This window comes from Orcinus orca, chromosome 20 (genome assembly GCF_937001465.1).
Source record: "Orcinus orca chromosome 20, mOrcOrc1.1, whole genome shotgun sequence".
Classification (NCBI taxonomy): Eukaryota; Metazoa; Chordata; class Mammalia; order Artiodactyla; family Delphinidae; genus Orcinus; species Orcinus orca.
This window is the reverse complement of record NC_064578.1, coordinates 31,258,362-31,280,721: the sequence shown is the minus strand read 5'-3', so window position 1 is coordinate 31,280,721 and position 22,360 is coordinate 31,258,362. Positions and strand designations below refer to the sequence as shown.

Sequence of the window (22,360 nt, the reverse complement as noted above, 5' to 3'; positions counted from 1 at the left end):
CACGGTGCCTGGCAACTCATTGTTATCATCACTGTGATCATCCTAACCGCAACGATAATAATAGATTAACAGGTATTGAGCATGTACTAAGTGCCAGGTGCTATCCTAACTAACACCTTTACTTTTATTATCTTGTTTCATCATTTCAGAAACCCTATAAGGTAGGTTCTATATTACCCTCTTATAAAAGAGGGGGAACTGAAATTAAATATCTTTCCCAGAATCACACAAATAGTAAATGATGGATCCATTCACCATACCTGAACCCTGGCATCTGACACCCAAGCCCTTAACCACTATATTATAGGTATCCAGTAATACTTGAACGAAGTGCCTTTACTTACTGGTACCCAGAGGCAGGGTCAGATGCCTTGGCACTTTTACTTTTTATCTCCCATCAGATATATTTAACATGCACCCAAATTTTGGTTCTAAACAAAGCTTAGAAGATTTTTATAATTTTACTGTAGTCAAATGTAACTCATTTATGATTGGTTATAATTTCTCAGCAATTATTATGCAGACTTGAGAACTCTCACTGTGAGAGAACTCTAACCTGCAAATTGTTCTTAAATGTCATGAGATGTTTATGAATTTCTCCTTTACCAATAATTCCCCTAACCCTGCTCTATTTTTTTCCTCTTATCAATCACACTTATTATCTCTAACATACCATATAATTTGCTTATTTTTGTGTCCGTTATTCACCCACAAGGGCAGGAATATTTGCTTAGTTCTGTCTGTATCTTTAATTGGTTTAGCACTTATGTATCCCTGAAACTATAGTGCCTGAAACTATACCTGGCCAGAGAAACAGCTCAGCAGATCTTTGGTGAATGAATGGCAGAAATGTACGCTTCCAGGAATGAATGAATGAATGAGTGAATAAGCCAACGAATAGTAAATTGAACAGTTAATGAAGATTGGCTATATTATTTTCATTTGGTGGTTTAATTTTTTCTTTTAGAGCCAACTCTTTTTTTCAGGGTTCAGGTTTCAAACACTTCTGTAGGCCCTGGGAGGCCAGAGATTTTGTGTCTCTATGCCAGATGGCTAAAACAGTCCTGAGGATCCAAAACAATGTTTTGTTGCCTTTTCCTTTATCTCTTAAAAACCAACATCAGCAATGAGCAGCCTGCTCAAATGAGACTGGCAACAAGGCAGGACGCATTAAAAAAACAAAACACAACACAACAAAACAAAAAACTCCTGGCAGCATTAATATAGCAATTTTTCTAGCAATCTCCATCAGTGTCCAGGTCCAGCGCACGCTGTTATATGTGCAAAACATCTGACATATGCGTAACAGGCTTGAACCCCTGGCTGTTGTTTGTATTTCCAAACTGGGGTGCACTAGATAAATGCAGGAATCAGGAACCATCCCTCCTAGTCAAGCATTTGTGGCTCAGTTCTCAGAGCCAGGCCAAACGAGTAATTATAGCTTCCCTCTGTGGTGTACAGGGCAGGAGGCTGATTTAATAAAGGAAGCCTGCTGTCTGTCTCCAGCCTGGCTCTGACTCATGGGACCAGGGAGTCCCAAACTCGCTACCCACAGAGGGCGGGCGAGCAGCTGCGGAGGGTGGTAGGTGCGGGTGGCCGCCTAGAAAAGCCGAAAGCCCAGAGAATGAGGAAACTCCCTGCTTGGCCCTGACGAACCTGCAGCTGGAGCCAGAGGAAGTGAGGCTCAGACAGCGCAGCTGCTGTTCCAGCAACTGCGGCCCCTGCCACACCCTTGAAAGGAGGCCCCCGCCGCGTGAAGATGTAAAATAAAATGGGTTAGTAATTTTCACATTCGGGATTAATTGGGGGAGAAACCAAATCGCCTCTGTGAGGGACGGCTGCCTTTGCATGCTAGGCCGGTGGCTTGGGTTTCTTGTAGGGGCCTTGGGTGGTTGGAGTCTGGAGAGATGAGCGCTCTGTCCTTTTGATTTCCCACTTGGGCAGGGGAGGCAGCTAATTAGGTCTTTACAGCCACAGTGGCAGTTTGACCTGGGAGTGGCTTCAGCTCCGTGAGGGCGACAGCCTGCTCTGGGGAGGATTTGGACTCCACCCTAGTCGGGTCACCGGCGGTCATTTTATCCTTCCTTCCGTCTCCTTCTTCTTCCTCCCCTGGCAGGCAGCCAGATGGAGACAACTTGCCCTCCTCCTCCAGGCCCCGTGGGCCAGGAGATTCCAGCCCGCACCCCTTCCCTTCCCGCTGAGTCATCCACCTCCCGGTCAGGTGATCCTCCCCTGGGCCCTTCTGAGAGCACCTTGACCCATATTCTGAACTCTCCATTGCAGCAGGTTCGAAGCGTCCTGAGAGAGGGCCCGTCAGGCCAGCGGGCAGGGGGCCCTGGTGCCGCTGCCGGCAGCCCCAGGCTGCAGACCAGGCGCCCCGGGCAGTAGGAAGGGGGTGCTCCCCACTGAGAACCACCAGACAAGCCTGAAAACTGGAGAGTTAGGAGGCTGTGTGCCCGGCGGGGGGAGGGAGGTGTCGAGTTGAGTCAGCTGGGAAAGCTGACAGCCACTGGGAGACACACGCCTCCTCCCCTCCTGCTTCGGGCTGGTGGCTCCGTGCCAGGCCCCGACTGAGCGGGCTGCCGGGGACAAGCAGGGCAGTGAAGGGCACATGCGATCCCGGCTCCAGGGTTGGGTGATACTGCTGTCCAGGGGAGGGGAAAGGTGAGGAACTATGCAAATCATGGGATCAACCTAGATGACTCATCGGGATAATCCCAGCCGAGAAAATAGCTCCACCCCACCCCTACCCACAAGGAACAAGTTCCCGTCCCCAAATCACCCACAAAACAGCCTCGACTTACTTTGTCTATGGGTTCTTTGTGCAGTTGCGGCCTGTGCGCTCTTTGTGTCCCCTGAATGTGAGGATAATGGGGGCGGTGCTGTGGGAAAGGAAATCAGCAGGGAAGGGTTCGGAATCAAACTTCAGTCGCTGTAGGCCTCAGTCTCCAATCTGTCACCGGGGGCAGGGGTTTAATAAAACCACACTACGTACATCAAATGGTGTGAGCATTAGGTCAGATGGCATGTGTAAAAATATTCTATTAATCATGCATAATTATGCGTAACTATACGATGTTCTCTTCTCTAGATTGTTATATCATTCCCTCCTTCTTTTTGTTTTTTTTTCTAAATTGTTTGGCAGCGCCCTGCCGCACATAGGATCTCCCCCCACCAGGGATCACACCCGCACCCCCTGTAGTGAAAGGACAGAGCCTTAACCACTGGGCCGCCAGGGACCCCCAACCCCAGCCCCAGCCCCTTCTGAGAGGATCATTTTATTTGCTGAATGTCCCAGACATAGAAGAGCCTGGCCCTGGGTGTGTTCACAAATGCAAACAGAAAACAGAAGTTTCTGGCTACTTTGTGGTCTATCAAGTCTAATGCATAGCCCCACGTAGCATGATTACACGCCACCCACAGGTTAACTGTACATCATTTTATTCTTTCATATCAAGAAGAGCTGTGCCTGTATCATAATTTGGATAATAATCTGCAGACTGGAGCAAAGTTCATTTTTTAAATCAGAATGTAAACTTAAAACAAGTTACTGCCTGGGGCACAGTGAGTGCTAGATGGCAGGGCAGGTGCAAGTGACACGGGTGGAAGCAAAGATGAAGGGAAGAGGGAAAGAAGGGAATTAGTCACTGTAGGAGCAGAGCTGGATTTACCAGGAAGCTAATAATGCTTAAATTTCAGGGCCCTTCATTTGCATGCATTCCAAGGCCTGGTACCTAATTTTTAATTTGTAATTACGTATTCCTTTCCTAAAAGCGAGCCCGCAGTATTGTATACACGTCAGGCCCCACCACACCTGGATCTGTCCCTTTCCAGAACGTCTCTGAGAGACTCAACCTTTGTTCTTGTATAAGATTCACAAGCACAAAAGAAATGCAAGTGGTATGGGGGATGTGGCATTTCCACGTTGTCTCCACCGTGAACTCCAATTCTGAAATTTGCAGGAAGATCCACATGTAAGCCAGGCGAGGACAACACCCTAAGGAATGGGATGTAGAAAGAGGGTGGAGGTCAGGAATGCACAGAATTATTGGGCCAATTCCAACTGACTTCCCGAATCCACTGTGGTAGTTCCAGGACTCTGCAGTGTCCAGGTTTGAATCTGATTGCACAGCATGGGGCAGTGGAAAGACAGTGGCTTGCAATCTGGAAGTCTCTAACTAGTCCTGGCTGGTCTTCTCTAGTCCTCTCTCATTAACTAGCTATGTGGCCCTGGTGGAGTAACTTAACCTCTTTGGGTCTACATTTAAGATAACGGTGGGTGCTTTCAGAGGGCTTTGCTTAAATTGCCTTGTTCATCACTGTATTCTCATTGTTGAGTGCAATGTAATAATAATAATAATTAGTATTATTTTATATTAATAGCAAAAATTTACATAGTGCTTATAGATGTGGAAACTGAAGTACAAAGCTGTTACTAAATTTCCCCAGGTCATCCATCTAGTACACGGCAAAGCTGTGATTCAAACTCAAGCAGTCTGGCTCCAGAGTCCCCCTTTTTAATCACTTTACATTTTAAATACATATTTTTTTAAACTAATAGATTTTATTTTTTAGAACACTTATAGATTTACAGAAAAATTGAGAGACAGTACAGAGAGTTTGAGGAATGAAGCAAATCAGTAAATGAAGTATCCTTTGATTGAGGCCATGATTCATTACCCAAGGTACATGGGAAAGAAACTGGTGAGCTCTCCATTTTGTATAGGTTACTCCACCTAATTCTCATAGCTAACTACTTTGTTAAGTAGGTAGCATTAACAGCATTTTTCAGTGAGGAAACTAAGGCTCAGAGAGGCTAGGGGACTTGTCCCAGGTAATGCAGCAGATGTAGGTTTAAGACTAAAAAGTTATGATGTATCGGATCCTAAAGATATGTTTGCTTCTCTGAAAACTTCGTAATTATCACCAAAAGGTATTTTGTCTTATGTTTATTTCCCTAACGTTCACCTCTAGTGCCACAGAGTTTTAAAAATGCTTTGTAACCTTTTATATCTTTTGGTCCAGGAAGGTGGGTGAGGCAGTGATTATGATTCCATTTTATAGAGGAGGCTACTCAGGCTGTAAAAATTAAGATCCTATGATAAGTGCTGAGGTAGAGTCAGGACTGAAACACGATTTGTTGACTCTTCTCCCTTTTCATTCAAGCATCCCTCCATCATAAACTACCTCACTGCACGTTTACTCTTGCTAAGCCCACACAGAGGAAATACCTTGTTTGCTATGAGTCCCCGAGGGACTGCCTCTCTTCCCAGAGGTCGGCCAAGAAAATTTTTCCAAAACCGAAGCTTTGACTTCGTTTAAGTCCTTTACTACATGTTTGGCATTTTATCTGCTCGGTTACCAAAGCATGGAGAGAAAGGGTTAACTGTGCCATTTTCTTTTCCCCCCTGTACTGAACCAACCCAAGGGGGAGTTGGCCATTTTCAGTTAAAGAAGGTTGTGCCTGATTCTGATGGCGCAATCAGAAACTGCATGGCCAGTGTTGGAAACCCATTTCATGATGGCAGCAAAGAAAGGGTTTCCACTCTGCGCTCAGCTCTGCGGCCAATATAAGTATACTTCTGAAGCAAGCAAATTATCTTTGGCACTTCCCCTTCCTTGACAGCCTCAAGCTGGAGGCACCCAACTTACTACCCCAGAGCAGAGCATATTCTTTTTCGTTTGTTTGTTTGTTTTTACTTGATCTTCTTATTTTGAAAAAAATTTCAAACCCATGGAAATGGTGCAAGAATGAGGCGTCATAGATTAAGAAGGGCTTCCTTAACGTTTGTATTTTAATTTTCTATACAATTTTTAAAGATTACACTCCATTTACATTTGTTACAAAATGTTGGCTGTATTCCCCATATTGTACAATATCATCCTTGTAGCCTGTCTTACACCCAGTAGTTTGTACCTCCCACTACCCACCTCCTGTACCGCCCCCCCCAAGAGGGTTAATTAACTTTAAAAGCCTTATTTAATGTAATTTTTTAATTTAAAAATGTTAATTTTATTTATTTTGACTAGGAGTTACATTTGTCTGGTTCAAAATTCAAGAGGATATACAGTGAGAAGTTTCTCCCAAACTTGTCCCCCATTATCCAGTGTCCTTTTCTAGAAGAAGCCAATGATTCAGTTTATTATGTACCCTTCCAGAGATATTTCATATGTATACAAGAAAATATAATTGTATGCATGTATTCTTGTTTTGCCTCTTTTTCCCCATGATAGCATACTCTATTATCCCACATCTTGGTTTTGTATTTGAAATCATTCTAATTCCATTCATAAAGAGTACTCTCAAATTTTAAAGAATGATTTTATTGTATTCCATTGTATGGGTATTCCATAATTTGGTTAACCAGGTCCCCAGGGTCATCACTTAAGTTGTTTCTAAACTTTTGCCTTTACTGACAGTACTGTAATGAATAACCCTGTACGTGTGTTATTCCTTAGGATAGATTGTAATAGAGACCAGAATTAAGGTTCTACTATGAGATTATGTCCGGGAGGTTTCATAAGTTCAGGTACTTAGAAGGCAGGTCATTCCTTGCCTCTGTTCTACACTCCTTTGATCTGTGATTGGTAACCTAATCTTACATGCTCTAGGTCTTTAAATTTTCACTGGTGCTATCTCCAGTCATAGCAGTGATAAAAGAACTTTTCAGCATTTTCTCATGCTAAGATGGTCTGTTTCTCACTGGTCTCTGGTGCCCACCTCTGCTCAGAACATTGGCCAGTTAGTTCAAGAAATAGTACGTGTGTTGCTACCATGAATCTAAACTGGTCTGGGACCCATCAGTCAATTTGTGTTCTGACCTTGGTGCCAGGTTAGAACACTTGAACCAGAAGTTCAGGCTTCATGCTGTTTGTATTTGAGAAATAAATCAAAGTTTCCCAAGTGTGCTGTTAGAAGAATTCAAAGAAGCATGGTAAAAAGGTATAAATACCAACAACAACAACAAAAATGATAAACAGTTATTTATTTCCCAAAGGACAGCTGGAAGGCAGTGCTGCAAAGTTAAGTAGCCAGGAACATCCTCTGCTGCTTTTTCAAATTAGGTCTTGTTACATATATTTACTAGGACACATTTCAGATAAAGAACTAAACTCCATCATTGTTAGCTCAGAGGAAAAGAAGAAAGGTTCATAATCTAGTTAAAGATGCAACTGCCACAATAAACACACACACACACCACACCACCACTATCACCATACCCCACACCCCACACCTTACATATGATGTGGTTACACTGTAGCATTTTGAAAAAAAAAAAAAATCAATCTCATTTAGCATCCTGCTTCCCAGATGGGCTACCCTACATCTATTCTAAATATTAAAAAAAAAAAAAGACTGTATTTCGTCCTTAAAAATATTTAGGAGAGGAAATACGTACGTTCGTTCCACCAAATATATATGTATATAAAGGAAAGATTACATCAAAACTTCTGAGCAACCTTCCAGCTTTAAAATATGTAGTCACTCTCATCATCAAGAAGTTCTCCTTGGACTTCCCTGGTGGCACAGTGGTTAAGAATCCGCCTGCCAATGCAGGGGACACGGGTTCGAGCCCTGGTTCGGGAAGATCCCACATGCCACAGATCAACTAAGCCGATGTGTCACAACTACTGAGCCTGTGCTCTAGAGCCCGTGAGCCACAACTACTGAAGCCCAAGCACCTAGAGCCCGTGCTCCGCAACAAGAGAAGCCACCACAATGAGAAGCCCACGCGCCACAATGAAGAGTAGCCCCTGCTCGCCGCAACTAGAGAAAGCCTGCACGCAGCAACGAAGACCCAATGCAGCCAAAAATAAATAAACTTATATTAAAAAAAAAAGTTCTCCTTTCTATCTGTTAACTATTTTTAAAAAAATATTTATTTATTTATTTGGTTGCCCCAAGTCTTAGTTGCAGCAGGCGGGCTCCTCAGTTGCGGCACGTGGACTCCTTAGTTGTGGCATGGGAACTCTTGGTTGCGGCATGCATGTGGGATCTAGTTCCCTGACCAGGGATCGAACCTGGGCCCCTGCATTGGGAGTGCAGAGTCTTAACCACTGCGCCACCAGGGAAGTCCCCTGTTATCTATCGAAATAATTGTCACCCGAGGCTTGAGCATGATACGTGACAAGTTCATTTATTTCATAAACCTTTATTGAGTATCTACCGTGGACCAGGCACTGCCACAGCACTGAGGATGTGGTGGACAGACAGAGATCTTTATCCCATGGGGCTTATGTTCTAGTGGAGGCGGAGAGACGGTAAACAACAGCAAAAGATACAGTATATCACATGGTGCTAAGTGATATGGAGACAAATAAAGCAGGGGACGCAGTAGGGAGTGTGGGGATGAGGGGGGAGGGTCACATTTTTAAAAAAATTAATTATTTTATTTTGGGCTGCGTTGTGTCTTCGTTGCTGCACGCAGGCTTTCTCTAGTTGCGGTGAGCAGGGGCTGCTCTTCATTGCGGTGCGTGGGCTTCTCATTGTGGTGGCTTCTCTTGTTCCGGAGCACGGGCTCTAGGCACGCGGGCTTCAGTAGTTGTGGCACGCAGGCTCAGTAGTTGTGGCTCACAGGCTCTAGAGCACAGGCTTGGTAGTTGTGGCACGCGGGCTTAGTTGCTCCGCAGCATGTGGGATCTTCCCGGACCAGGGCTCGAACCCGTGTCCCCTGCATCGGCGGGCGGATTCTTAACCACTGTGCCACCAGGGAAGTCCGAGGGTCACAATTTTAATTTGTGAGGTTAAGGAAGGCCTCACTGAGAAAGTAGCATTTGAACAAAGTCCTGGAGGAGGGGAGGTGATATAATGGTGGCCCTTCAGGTACAAAGTAAATAAACCTCCTTTGTGGTATAATTTGAGGGTAAGCCCTTTTTATCTCCAAATGTTCTTTTCACCAACTAATCATGATTCCTAAAATTCTATTATTAGTGATACACACTTAGGTTAAGATGCTAAAATAAAAAATATACAGTTCTGAACTATTAAAACCTTTGGGTGAATTTGTTTATCTGATACTTTTGTAAGTTTCAGCGATGGAGGAGAGTAAGGTGATTGAACAGGGGGAGGTATGTGCAGTGATAACAGATTTGAGGACGTGCAAGGGGCAAGAATGTGACACAAGGGCCTGGGTTGCCGCCGCTGGGAGCAGGACTGAATCCTCCTTAAGAATTGCTCTCATTTTGCCTGCTGTGTCCACACCCATGTTGCCCAGTCCTGGGGCTGATCCTGGGGTTCTCAGCCAGTTCCTCCTGACCATAGTGCTAAGGGAGGTGCTCTGGGATGCAGGAAACAGGCTGATGGGTGGTTTAATAACATCTCCCCGGGGGCTCAGCAGAGTGTTTGGAGTTGTGCTGCAGACAGTCGTGTAAAAGGGGACACACAGGAAAGCAAGTCTGAGACTTGTAGCTCTATTAGTCTGTGGTTAATTTAACAGCTCTCAGAAAAATAAACGAGTCAGGAAACTCTGAAAGTTTCCTCCTTAATCAATGCAGGAAAGCAGCATTATGTATGATGACATTCACCTCATCTTTTGAAATGAGATTATCCCCTATGTCTGTATCTTAGGTTTACCTTTGTTCCTATAAGTCCCATTCTCAAAAAATCCTTCTATAGACAAAAGCTTTAGACCATGGGTCACAAACTCAAATGCCTACAGGGACCAGAGAATAATGGACACGAGTAGGTAGGGATTGGTGGGGACTGAGACACAGTGGAGAGTGCTTGCCTCTCCTCAGCTCCTGGGAGTGTTATCAACTGGGAATGAAAGTTCAGTATTGCTAGAATTTTTCATTTTTCAACAGAAGGTGGAAATCCAAATTTTTAGGCAAAATCTTCTGATTTTTAAATGTTGGCAAGCAGTCCAAGACAGTTGGATACACTGTACAGGCCATTTATGATGTCTGATATAAACAGAGAATTTTGGTACATTATGGAACACGATAGCGAAGGTAGGCAGAGGAGGGACATCTGATCAACCTGCAAGTTTGAGAAGGTAAATTTTTTAGGGAGTTGACTGCTTTGCCAAGGTTCTGCCTCATCTCTTTAACCAGTTATCTTGGGAAATAAATCAGAGTTTCCCAAGTGTGCTATTTGAAGAATTCAAAGCTAGGAACCTCGGAGTCGCCCTGGTGGCATGGGAGAAAATGCTGAACAGAGAATTCAGAGGCCTGGGTCCTAGTGTTGGTTCTTTCACAAACTCAGGATGCTACCTTGGGTGGATCTCTCAGTCCCTTGGGGTTTAATTCCCTTATCTGCAGAATGAGGGGCTGGACTTAACGGATTTCTAGAATGTCCCCCTCCAAGCCCAGGAAGTCTTCAGACATGCCTTCAAGGGGTGGAGAAGGGCAGGGCATCCCAAAGCTCACAGAAAGGCTGCTCAGCTTTTGTTCTGTTTTTTCATTCGGGACTTCTGCTTTTCTGTGTTTTAGATCTTGAGCTTCTGCAAAAAAAAAAAAAAATCTTTTTAAAGAAAGCGTTTCCTCATTTTCAAAAAGGTTTCAAAATCATTGAATTAGTTTATCCGTATCAATAATATGTTATTAGTTGAGGTTTGCAAACTCTATGAGGTGTGCAGCTAATCGAAATGATAGGTTTTTTCTCCATTTGTCTACCACTGCTTGTCTGGTTACAGCTGCTGCCAGCTCCCACCTCAGGCATAAATCAAATAAACAAGTGGCCAACAAATAGTTTAGGAAGATCTGACACATGACCCAGTTCAATAGATTGTTTGGGGGGGATTTAAGAAAATCTTTCTTCTGGTGATCAGATGTGTTGTTTTTGTGATACTATATATACCTATAAAATAGAGTCATATTTGCTACTAAATAAGCTTTTCCTGGTTCACATGATTTGGTAAATTATAGCAACTTTTCACAGTGATCTGCAGCTTCCAGGGGCTCTGACACTGGGAGAAATCTGAAAATCACTCGACTGACTTTTAAAAATTAGCTATAATTTATTGATAATCTAATATGTGCCGGTTTTAGGTATATCATCTCTAAGCTTCAGATTATTTGCTCTGCAAAAGAGATATTTTTAATCTCTGTTTTACTAATAAATAAAGAAACTAAGTGAGGTTAAACTAGGTGAGGTTAAAGACTTACCTGGACCACATAGGATTCTAACCTATACCTGTCCCAGCATGTTCTCAGCCAGACAACCTCAAAGGTCGCTTCTAACCTTGAGAAGTTAGGAGGCAGGAGTTCTTCTGTTTTAAGCTGTCCTAGGATCAACTGCAAAACTGCTGTCAACTTGCAACTTTCCAGATCCTCTTAGCTACTGAAACTCTTGAATTAAGTTTTGTTAACTCATAGTCATTCAAGTTTAGTGCCCTGATCTTTACTAATAAGAGGGTCTCTGAATTTAAATAGTCCCTTGCATAGCCAGGACATCTTCTGTAGGAGATGAAAGAACTTTAGATCAGACTTTTGGGGATGAATAGGTGGATTTATCGTGTTATGTCTGTACTTGGCCAAGCTGAGTTTCTCCTGTTGCAAAAGAAATGGCTTTCCCTGTTGGGTGATCTACATACTGTTCTGGTCTAATGGATTCAGTTTCCCTAGTGGACAACTTTTTTGTTCAACACTTTGCTGGGCACATAGTATAACTTAGGTCAGTATTTCTAATGACAGTAACCACTGGATTTATTTACTTATTTATTTATTTGCTTAAAAGTTCACCTACATGGGCTTCCTTGGTGGCGCAGTGGTTAAGAATCTGCCTGCCAATGCAAGGGACACGGGTTCGAGCCCTGGTCTGGGAAGATCCCACATGCCATGGGGCAGCTGAGCCCGTGCGCCACAACTACTGAGCCTGCGCTCTAGAGCCCGCGAGCCACAACTACTGGAGCCTGCACACCTAGAGCCCATGCTCCGCAACAAGAGAAGCCACCGCAGTGAGAAGCCCGTGCATCGCAACGAAGAGTAGCCCCCTCTTGCCGCAACTAGAGAAAGCCCGCGTGCAGCAACAAAGACCCAATGCAGCCAAAAATAAATTAAATAAATAATTTTTTAAAAAAGGAGCTTATAAAAAAATGTTCACCTACAAGACAGTAGACCAGTAATTTTCATTTACACACCGCAACATTTTCAGAGAATAATGTTTGTGAACATTATTAGTAAGAAACAGAAATGTGAGGCAGAGAGCATAGATGTTCTGATTCTCATTTAACAGGCAAGAAAAATTGCTTATAATTCATTCAGTTGGCAAGTGGTAGGGCCTGAATTTCTACTTGTAATCCTGTGTGCTCCATTTTACTAAAGTCATTTGGTTTTTCTAACTGGAGGGGAAACCAACTGACTTTCAGCATGAATCTAGGTTTTGTTAACAGTTCTGATGGTGATTTTGAAAAATAAAGGAAAAATAGTTTATTAATTGCACAGCTTGAGAAAAATATCAATAACCATTGCTTTTCCTTAAAAAAAAAAGTAGAGGTCCCAATTAGTCATAAGGTCTTCAAATTTAGAGTTTGCCATAACAAAAAATATGGACAAATGTTTCTGAGCCCACCACTACTTGGTCTCTGTTTCCTGCAAGAAACAGGATGAAATTTGGACACATTCCTCTGGGAGCATTGTTTTTTATTCACTTTGCACTTGAGTGATTGGTTGATTACCTCTGACTTCTACAGCTATATGAAGGGGTTTGTTGATGACTTTCTTTTATGAAGGAAGAGAGAAGTGTGCTGGAACTTTCCCGTTTGAGTTTGAGGTTTTGAGAGCAGGTCCTAACAGATGAACCTCAGTTACTTGGGTGCCTTTTCTCTTTCTTTCCTGGGAGGTTAATTTTTCATTTGGTTTGTGCCTAATTCTGCCCCTTTGCGATAGCGAGGCAGGTATTCAGAAGCCACAAGGGTAGTCTGAAGAACACTTTAGGTTGCCCTAGACAGAGGTGACACAGAAACGGCTCACCTAGAGGATAAGAACACGGTAGTTGTATAGTTATTCAGTTTCGTGTTACTTAGAGCAGTACTTTCTACCTTGGCTGCACCAGCAATGACACAAAGGGGTTTTAAAACATATTGGTGCCTGAGACCCATCACCCCTAGGTTGGGGCAGGGTCTAAGCAAACGTAACTTTTAGGTTTCCCAGGTGATTCTAGTATGCAGTTAGCTTTGAGAATCTCTCATTGAGGCTTCCAATATCTTATTCAAAACCAGGTGAGATAACCCCAAATGACAGCAGTTCTTTCTCCCGGGACATTACAGGTATTTTGGGTGAACATTTCATTCAGTGGAAAATACACATTTCTTTTTTTTTCTTTCTTTTTTTTTTTAAGTGAGAGTGTTTTTTAAATTTTTATTTTATATTGGAGCACAGTTGATTAACAATGTTGTGTTAGTTTCAGGTGTACAGCAAAGTGATTCGGTTATACATATACATGTATCTATTCTTTTTCAAATTCTTTTCCCATTCTGGTCATTACGGAATATTGAGTAGAGTTCCCTGTGCTATACAGTAGGTCCTAGTTGGTTATCTATTATAAATATAGTGGTGAAAATACACACTTCTTGAGCACCTGTGTTCTAGGTGCTGAGAATACTTCCAGGAACAAGACTGAGCCTGCCTTGGCCTCGAGATGCTTGGTTTCTAGTGGGCGGAGACAAACACACACACACAGGACTGTGGTGTTTACAAGGAAACCACCCGGAGTAATTAGGGGTCAATGAAGGCCTCTGTGAGGAGCAGCCATACCTAGAGCCTACGGAAAGGCAGAGGGAATAGAGGGTGAAAAGTTCCCGAGACAAGGAAGGGTGGTATGTTTGAGGAACAGAAAAGACTGCAGTCACTTTTGTTTATCTACAAACAGGAGTGCCAGAGAATGAGCAAGCTCCAGCCTGACATTTCTTACAGTTTCCACAAATCACTCCGTATATTCTTGCCAAATAGTACACATTCTGAAAAGGGAACACAAGAAGAAGTGTCTTCTAGGAGCCAGGATACTGTGTGCTGGACGAAGACGGCTCCACGGGATTAGCCAAAAATTGCTGACTATGCGAAAAAGTCAGGCAGTCCTCCATGACACTGAGATAGACCGTGAGAAAAGGGAAAATTCAGTTATGTATTTGATAGCCAGAGGATTTGGCCTAATGCTTCGGTCTTTTATCTTGTTGCTAACCATCACTCAAATACAGCCAATCAGCGAGGCAGAACTGGCCCCGTTTTGGAAGAAATTCAGTTCTCTGATATACTAGTTTTGAGGTCTCTACCCAGCCAAACTTTCTGGAAGGTGAAACGTTTGTCAACTATTTGTAATGTTGGAGAAATCAAATATGTGCCTGTAGGAGACAATTTCTATGAATTTCTTGTTTTAAGAAACATTGACTCAGCTCCTTTCCTGGTTTCCACACAAGACTTCTACTTAAACTGCACAGGGTCTGGGAATTCCCTGGCAGTCCAGTGGTTAGCACTCCGTGCTTTCACTGCTAAGGGCCCAGGTTCAGTCTCTGGTTGGGGAACTAAGATCCCCCAAGCCATGTGGCGTGGCCAAAAAGAAAAAAAAAAGAAATTGTGCAGGGTCACTAACTGCTTACCATCTAATGGTAACCAGAAAGCTACACTGACTTACTTTCAACAAAATTTTCTGAGGCCTCTCTGCTCTTGAATTAAAAAAAAATTTTTTCAGTCATATAACCTGGAATTAATTTTCCTGGTTGGCATGTTGTCACTCTTCCTGTATAAAACAAACCATGGGGTTCAGTGCAGAGAAAACAACTATAATGAATATGCATCCTCAATCAGAATGTCCAGGAATTCCAATAATCTCCACATGCTTTTACGTAAGAGACCGCATGCTGCCCTGATAAAAAAAGAGTGCTTTAAAAGGTGATATTAATAAGAAAGATAGCCCTTCTTAAGAAATCCATATGAGGTAAGAAAAAACTCACTCAGTTATTTAAAAAAAATGCAAGACCATGTAATGGTTAAAGGATTTATTTTATTCCTAACAATAATATACGAGTTTTATAAGCTCTTTCCAAGACAGAATAAGGAGCGTGAAACCTGGCCGATGGGATTATGGAAAGATGGTGACCAAATTATAGTCATGGCTATAACTAACGAGGAAAAACAAATCAAGAAATATTCAGAGGAAACCTGGTGCAATTTTCTCTTTTTTGAAGCTTAAACAAGACAAGATGGGTTTAAATTGCACCAGGATGGATTTCTCCTTGAAATAAGATGCCCATAATGCCTATAAAACAAACCAGTTGATTAGAAAAATACATGTCTACAGTTTCCATTAGTCCTTAGGCTCTGTGGTATAGAGCATACGTGGTTTTTTTAGTATACCAATTACAGTACCTGTAAATGAAAGTTAAGTATTAATAAATTAATAAAAATAATTAATTAGTGGGTATTATTTACTTGACAAAACTTGCCATGAGGCGAAAGGACCATGCTATCTTTTTCATTGTTGGATTCCCAGCACCTAGCACTGTACCCGACACTTCACGGATATTCTTTTTTTTTTTTTCTTTTTTCTTTTTTGGCCATGCACACCGTTTGCGGGACTTAGTTCCCTGACCAGGCATTGAACCCGGACCCCGGCAGTGAAAGCGCTGAGTCCTAACCACTGGACCACCAGGGAATTCCTTTTCAGAGATATTCTTTAAATATTTGTTGAATGAATTAATTTCTTAAATTGCAGCTGCACATCATGCATTTCATCTCCCCAAACTTGATTTAGATATAACTTCTCCAGGAATGCTTATATTACCCAAAGAGAAGCAGATGAACAAAGAGAAGGAATAAGGTGCTCAGGGATGTCTTATCAAGGAAAACAGCAAAACCTCTTTTTTTTTTTTTCTGAAGACCTTTTAAGATTAGGACAAGCAACTTTTGTTTGTTGGTTTGTTTGTTTTGTTTTGTTTTTGGCCGTACCATGCAGCATGTGGGATCTTAGTTCCCTGACTGGAGATCGAATCCGGGCCCTTGGCAGTGAGAGCTCGGAGTCCTAACCACTGGACCGCCAGGGAATTCCCAGGACAAGCAACTGTTTATAAAAGCAAAACAGTGGAAAATTTGAACTGCCAAGTAGGATCATGCTTTGAAGTATATTTCTAGCTAAAAGCAGGGGATAAAATAGATACAACTTAGAGACTCTTAAGATCTGTCCCTGATTAAGTAGGCCTAAGATAAGAGTCTGAAGAATGGCTGCCTGGCTGAACACATCCTTTGGATGTTGTTATCAGCAGCCACTAGATTTGAAAACAGTGCTGAACATGCTTTTAATTGATCTTTGAGGTGCTCTAAGCTACAACTGAAAGCCTGCCCTTTTTTCTATTTGCTTGAACAAGAGTCTGAAAAGGGAGGCTGAAGAGCTTTCTAATGATATCCTTTACCCTTTCTTCTAAAAAGAACCTATGTTTTCCACTGAGTTAAGGAAATTTCACAACACCCAGGGGCTAAAGTGAAGTTAGTTTTTATTCACTACTGAACCAACTTTCAGATTCTTTTCCTAGAGTGGAGAAGTATCTAAGCTCTTCAAGCTACTATTCGTTATTGCAGAAAGATGGAAATCATGTTATATTCCATAATATAATGGGGCATAAAACATTTAAGTTATGAATGTACATAAAATGTGTAAGAGATTAAAAAAGCATTCCTAAAGTACTTACCTTTGGTCTGTGAAACAACATTTTCTTTAGTGCCTCAACCTGTGAATGAATGTCAATAAAGATGAATGAGAAGATATTTTGTCCAAACACATTTGTTCAGTATTTATTATTATTATTATTTTAATATATTTATTTATATTTGGCTGGGTTGAGTCTTCGTTGCTGTGTGCAGGCTTTCTCTAGTTGCGGCAAGCGGGGGCTACTCTTCGTTGTGGTGCACAGGCTTCTCATTGCGATGGCTTCTCTTTGTTGGGGAGCACGGGCTCTAGGCACACGGGCTTCAGTAGTTGTGGAACACGGGCTCAGTAGTTGTGGCTCTCGGGCTCTAGAGTGCAGGCTCAGTAGTTGTGGCACATGGGTTTAGTTGCTCCGCGGCACATAGGATCATCCCAGACCAGGGATTGAACCCGTGTCCCCTGCATTGGCAGGCAGATTCTTAAGTGTGCCACCAGGGAAGTCCCCAGTTTTTATTATTAATAATTTAATATTATTTATATGAAAATAATAATCCCTTCTTCTGTAGCCAACACAGCTCCCAGTCTGGTACACATACATGGTGAGGGTAAGGTAAATTATACCAAAGTCACAAAACTGGTGAGCCCGATGTGAGAAATAACAGTGCCACTCCAACAGTCTTCAGGTTAAAAAAATTATTTGCTGCTGAATTAATATAAATATAATTAAAATATATGTGTTCCTTTTGTCTCAACATGTGTTCCTATATGTGTGTGTGTGTATATATACACATATATACCTAATATATGGATTTAATGAATGTAATACTATAAAAAGAAGTTGCTGGCTATGCATTACTTTTTAAAAAACAGCTTTATTGAAATAGTATTTACTTAGCATAAAATTCACACTTCAGTGGTATTTAGTATATCCACAGAGTTGTACAAACATCACCACAATCTAATTTTAGAACATTTTCATTACCCCCCCATAAGTACCTATTATCAATCACTCTCCATTCTTCGTCCCCTTCCCTCCTACCCAGTCCTAGGCACCCACTAATCCACTTTCTGTCTCTCTAGATTTGCTTATTCTGGACATTTCATATAAATGGAATCATATATATGGCCTTTTGTATCTGGCTTTTATCATTCTACATAATGTTTTCAGGGTTATTCCATGTTGTAGCATGTAGCAGTACTCAATCCTTTTTTTAAAAATTATTTATTTATTTAGGCTGTGCTGAGTCTCAGTTGCGGCACGTGGGATCTTCGTTGTAGCACGCAGGATCTTTAGTTGTGGCATGCGGACTCTTAAGTTACAGCATGCCTGCAGGATCTAGTTCCCCCACCAAGGATCGAACCCAGGCCTCCTGCATTGGGAGCACGAAGTCTTACCCACTGGACCGTCAGGGAAGTCCCCTCAATCCTTTTTATGGCTGAATAATTTTCCTTTGTATGGATAGAACACTTTTGTTCATCCATTTGTCAGTTGATGGATATTTGGGTTGTTTCCACTTTGGGGCTATTATGAATAATGCTGCTATGAACATTTATGTGTAAGTTATCGTGTGGACATATGTTTTCATTTCTTTGGGGTTTCTGGGTCATGTAATAACTATGTTTAACTTTTTGAAGAACTGTTTACCAAAGTGGCTGCGCCATTTTACATTCCCACCAGCAAAGTATGAGGGTTCTAACTTCTCCATGTCCTCATCAACACTTGTTACTGCCTGTCTTTTTTATTATAGCTGTCCTAATCGATGTGAAGTGGTATTTCATTGTGGTTTTGATTTGCATTTCTTTAATAACTAATGATTATTAGAGTGTATTTTATTGTGTGCATATTGACCATTGTATATCTTCACTGGAGAAATGTCTATTTAAAACTACTTTGCCCATTTTAAAATTGGATTTTTAAAAAAATGTTGAGTTGTAAGAGCTCTTTATACATCTGGATACTATACCCTTATCAGATGTATGATTTGAAAATATTTTCTGTCATTCTGTAGGTGTTTTTCTTTGAACTTTCTTAATGGTGTTCTTTGAAGCACAAAGGTTTTCTATTTTGATATGCAATTTATTTTTTTCTTTAGTTGCTTGTGCAAAAGTTTTTAATTTTAATGAAGTCCAATTTATATTTTCTTTTGTTGCTTATGCTTTTGGTATTATATATAAGAAACCATTGCCTAACCCAAGTTCCTGAAGATTTACTCCTATGTTTTCTTCTTAGACTCTTATAGTTTTACCTCTTACATTTAGCTCTATCATCCCTTTTCATTTATTTTTTGTATTTGGTGTGAGGTAGGGATCCAACTTCATTCTCTAGCGTTTGAATATAGTTTTCTTTCTCGATTTAAATATCTTGGCACCCTTGTTGAAAATCGATTGACTATAAATGTAAAGGTTTATTTCTGGACTCTCAGTTCTATTCCATTGATCTATGTGTCTATTCTTGTGCTAGTACCACACTGTCCAATTACTGTAGTGTTGTAGTAAGTTTTGAAATCAGGAAGTGTGAGTCTTCCAACTTTCTTCTTTTTCAAGGTTGTTTTGACTATTCTGTGGGCATCACTTCTGTAGGTCTCACTGAAGTAGGGTCTAATCCTTAGTTTTGCCGTTTTAGGATCTTGATTGTATCAGTTTTTCCCCAAAGTGAACAGTACCAGAGCATTGGTTCATGCCCCTCAAACTTGCAAGAAAATGCCAAGTTTGATATACCATATACATTTTGAGATAGTCCTTTTTTGGTAACCTCAACCAAAATGCCTATACAGGGAACTCCCCCTTACAAGGTGCCAAATTAGTTGATAAAAGTTTGCTTGATAAACATGGAATTGGAAACTAAGGCTGAGGGAGGAATATAGTGTAATGGTTAAGAGTTACAGGCTTTAGGGCCAATCAGTTCTAAGTTTGAATCCTATCTCTGCCACTCAATGATTGTGTAACCAGGGCAAGATTTTGAACCCTCTCCATCTGTAAAATGGGGAAAATAATCCCTTTCTCATAGAGTCGCTGTGAAGGTAAATTAAAATAACAAATATGCAATACTATAACAAAGTTGGAAGTTGCTGGCTTCCTTGGCTAAACTCTTATAAACCCTTACACAGTACTTGGGACTAGTTAGATTTCAGTAAATGTACCTATTGGAGACACTTGTAGAATGCTTCATTCGGGTTGTGAAGAAAGGCTCTCTGACATAGCACAGGCTTCCTAGTGACCTGAAACATCGTGTCTACAGATATGGGGGTCTTTTTGGTTTGAAAGACTTTGGGTAGGAATGGACCCAATTTTACTCTAGAGTGGAATAGAGGATCCTGGAGAGAGCATTGCCTAGTTCTGGACATTCCATTGCCTGATGGAACTAGTAGGCCAGTGTTGCTAGATTTTGATGTTGATGATATTGATTCTTATTAATTTAAATTGCAAAGAGTAGTGTTTACTGATGTAGCCTCTAAATTCTGGGATTTAAAGCCATCCTTTGCAATGGTTTTTCCAGAGTGCACATATCCAGAAACCTCAGTTACCAAGAATACTACTAAGGGGCTTCCTTGGTGGTGCAGTGGTTGAGAGTCTGCCTGCTGATGCAGGGGACACGGGTTTGTGCCCCGGTCCGGGAAGATCCCACATACTGCGGAGCGGCTGGGCCCGTGAGCCATGGCCACTGAGCCTGCGCTCCGCAACGGGAGAGGCCACAACAGTGAGAGGCCCGCATACTGCAAAAAAAAAAAAAAAAAAAAAAATACTACTACTAAGATTTCAGAAGTAAGCAAAAACTCGTCATTGAGCAAAATAGATGTCAAAAACCCTCACGTGCTTGGGGACTTCCCTGGTAGTCCAGTGGTTAATACTCTGCGCTTCCAATACAGGGGGCCCAGGTTTGATCCCTGGTCAGGGAACTGTATCCCGCATGCCCCAAATAAAGATCCCACATGTTGCAACGAAGATCCTTAATGCAGCAAAGAAGATCTCGCATGGCACAACTAAGACTGGTGCAGTCAAATAAGTAAATAAATAAATATTTTTAAAAACAAAAAAAACGGGCTTCCCTGGTGGTGCAGTGGTTAAGAATCCGCCTGCCAATGCAGGGGACACGGGTTCGAGCCCTGGTATGGGAAGATCCCACATGCTGCGGAGCAACTAAGCCCGTGCGCCACAACTACTGAGCCTGTGTGCCACAACTACTGAGCCCACACGCCTAGAGCCCGTGCTCTGCGACAAGAGAAACCACTGCAATGAGAAGCCCGCACACCACAATGAAGAGTAGCCCCTGCTCGCAGCAACCAGAGAAAGCCCGTGTGCAGCAACAAAGACCCAACGCAGCCAAAATTAATTAAAAACAAAAAACCAGAAAACCTCATGTGCTTAACTCACAGGAGAACCCCACAGAAAATCTTTACTCAAATCTTGAAAGTCTAAACTAATAGAAGTTTATCTGTGTCTAGGTTCATAGTACAATAGAAGCATTAAAAACAAACAAAAAAAACAACGAAAGAAGGTTGTTAGGTAGGACAATGGAGAAGTGTCAGCCCAGGAGTGATAAAGGAGACAAAAAAACCCGAAAACAAACAAACAAACAAAAAAGATGTAAATTTAATCATAAAAACAGCATTCTAGAGGTCATTATTATAGGGACAAATCTACATAATTTTGAGGGCATTCATTGGTCATAATAAACTGCAATAGTGTTGATAATGATGCTCCTTAATCACCAAACTTTATTTTTTCAAAGGGCTGTATTCAAGAAAACGTGAGTTTTCTTTGGGAGAAAAGTTCTGTCAAGTAGGTAAAGTTGATAAATGAGATGTTACTGGCCTTAGATTTGACTCAACAGGTTGGATTTGCAAACTAAAGTGGTATTCAAATAAGTAGTGTAGCGAGCTCAGAGATGAACTGTTTCCGTGCATTCTTATCCTAGTGTGTAGTTGTTGTTAAGTATCCTTGAGGGGAATCGAAACTGTAATTGTAACTTCTCTCTCAGCAGGGTTTTCTCCTAACCCTTTCAGTATCTCAGCTAAATAGAGTTGTGTTGCTCTACTCTGGAGAGCCTTCACGCGGAATATGAAGAATGAAATTACTTGGCAACTAGCACTCTGTATACCGCGGCCATTCCATTCTGGTGAGGCATAAACAAGCACAGTGACATTGCTCTATGCTTCTTTGTGAAGACAGAAAGTCAAGAGATTTCTGTCAACTGTAAAGTGAATGTTAGATATCACCCTCCTAGGATTTGAAACGGTAAACAGTTCCGAACAAACATCAGGGAGGCTGGCTGAAGTTCTAACGTTCCATTATTTTGTCTTCTCTCGTTCTAATATGGACGCTGAAGTTTTAGTCAGGTATTAAAGCCAGCTCAGGGCCTGAAAGAGAGACCGGTAGAATTTTAGAATCGGAAGGCTTTTAGAAAAATGTGTCCAGCCTCTTCATTTCACAGAAGGGAAAACCGAGGCCTTGGGACACGTTATGATTTAATGTAGGTCACTCAGTTAATTAGTGACAGAGCGAGAGGGAACCCAGGTTTCCCCACGCCTTCTTAGGCCGCGGTTTTCTATACGCCCCCTACTTTTGGCCCAGCGTCACCTTCTCCCCCGCCCTTTTTTTTTCGCGAGGGCGGGGGGTCTTTCTTTCCCTTCATAGCTGTTTAATTTAGAACGTGGGCCTGACCATGGAGATGACTAGGTGTGTCAGCCCCAGCTCTCTACCACTCGAGGTGCGTACTCTCTCTAGATTAGGGCTTGGTGCTGGATCTCTCCTCAGCCTGGTGCCTTTTCCGCGGCAGGTGCTTAG

At 41.9% G+C, this 22,360-nt stretch overlaps 1 protein-coding gene across 3 annotated transcripts in view; it reads left to right on the top strand.

The window, feature by feature from the left end:
• The window catches only part of CHD9 (chromodomain helicase DNA binding protein 9), a 244,238-nt gene that overhangs the window by 27,049 nt on the left and 194,829 nt on the right, over nucleotides 1-22,360 (top strand). The window contains exon 1 of one of the 3 annotated variants that reach the window (XM_033418942.2): nucleotides 1,595-1,775. The exons of the other annotated variants lie outside the window; for them this stretch is intronic. The gene's annotated coding sequence lies outside the window, so the exon portion shown is untranslated. Of the gene's footprint in view, nucleotides 1-1,594; nucleotides 1,776-22,360 lie in introns of those variants that run through there. 3 annotated transcript variants of the gene reach the window in all.